Source organism: Protopterus annectens, chromosome 1.part2 (assembly GCF_019279795.1).
Source record: "Protopterus annectens isolate FY-2018-M chromosome 1.part2, PAN1.0, whole genome shotgun sequence".
Taxonomy (NCBI): Eukaryota; Metazoa; Chordata; order Ceratodontiformes; family Protopteridae; genus Protopterus; species Protopterus annectens.
In genome coordinates, this window is record NC_056727.1 from 1,233,415,137 (window position 1) to 1,233,417,187 (window position 2,051).

The following is a 2,051-nucleotide window of genomic DNA, read 5'->3' on the forward strand; positions in this document are numbered from 1 at the left end:
TTTTTGTATTTTAATTATGCATTCCTTTCTCCTTTTTTATTTTCTTTCTCTCATATTTATGTTCATTTTCCTACAGGTCCAGAATCATTAGGAGCAGCCCAGTCATGTGCCTCCCAGGTTAGGGAACATTCACCCTTTGCCCATCCAGGGATGTCCTCACACGGTTGAGGCAGTGGCATTGGTCTTAGAGGCACCCTGGCAAGCCTCACTGTCTGTGGATTTCGGGACTTAGTTGAGGATATGGTAGAGCAGGTAGTGAAGAGATGTCGTTAGACAGTCCAAAGTGCATTTCAGCAAGTAAAAAACTCATTGCCCTGGTTGGCATTGACCACTGCACCACCACTGTAAAACATCAGGAAGTAGAAACATTTGAGGTCCTGTGGACTAGGGGTTCTTGTTGGGCTGAACTCCTCATCACCCCTTCCTTCCCCTATCCTCTCCCCTACACACTCTTACCTAATTCCCACCCAAAATGCCCTCTTATATAAAAAATATTTTGAAAAATCTGAGGGGTTTCTCTTCCATCTCATCCAGCACAACCTTTTTGATGTTTTTCTTCTTTGTTCCCCTCTTTATAATGTCCCCCCTTTTTCAATATTTCTTATCTCCCCCTTTTCATTCTTTAAAGCAAACAACAGCATGTCCAAATGAGGCTACCCTATATAAAACATATTACACCCCTTTATTGTTTTATAATAAAAACTAATATCTTTCGGCTTTTCTCGGTTAGGGGTCGCCACAGTGGAACTCTGGTCCACTAATGATTGACAGTAGATAATACTAACAATAAAAGCTGCTCTGTCTACTGCCTACCTTAATTTTTACAAATGTGCCTGTGCATGGCCACGTTTGGCCTCATCAAAGTAGATATATATATATATATATATATATATATATATATATATATATATATATATATATATATATATACATACATATATATATATGGGTCTACTTCATAATATTGACATTTCATAATGTTGAATTTCATAACATTGAGACCATAACATCAAAAATTCAAAACATTGAAAACCCAAAACATTGAAAACTCAGAACATTGAAAGTGTGCTTCATAACATTGAAAACTACATTATACAAGTAAATAAGATCCCCTCCACCTACAACACCACCTAACTAACAAACACACTTTCTACTAAATTAAATATACCAACTCCAAGATTGCACTACAGTGGAAAAAAGTTAATTTCCTAACCTCATACAGTGAGGTTAGGAAATTAACTTTTTTCCACTGTAGTGCAATCTTGGAGTTGGTATATTTAATTTCTGGGGGTGTTGGGGGAAGATCCCCCCACATGGGGGCTGCAGGGGCCTTGCCCCACTGCAGAAACATAGTAGAAAGTGTGTTTGTTAGTTAGGTGTGGTTTTAGGTGGAGAGGATGTTATTTATATATGCATTGAAGTTTTCAATGTTATGAAACACACTTTCAATGTTCTGAGTTTTCAGTGTTTTGGGATTTAGATGTTTTGGTCTCAATGTTCTGAAATTCAACGTTAGGAAATTTCAATGTTATGAAGTAGACCTATATATATATATATATATATATATATATATAGATATATATATAGATATATATATAGATATATATATATATATATATATATATATATATATATATATATATATATATATATATATATATATATATATATATATATATATATATATATATAAAATAATGTCCCTCTCTATCTCTCTCTTTCTCTCTGTCTTTTGTGTATCTGCATAAGCTGACTTGATTGCCAAGGTTAATTGGCTATATGCCCTGCAGTGTTTAAGTATAACTGTAGCAAGAATTATATAGCTTTACTTTGTACAGGTACACTGCTGTCTGTGCCTATTCAAACTTTTAACAAATCTATCCCCACATCTGCAGAGGCATGGATGATGGCAGCAGCATGGCAGAAGCAGGCACTTCCTTTGTTTCCTGTGGTGTGGGGTCAAAGTGCTTTAAGGAGTTCATATCATTGCTATCTGATATCTTGTTTCTACCATAGTGCTTACCCCCCTCGGTAAGATTAATAATGCTGTT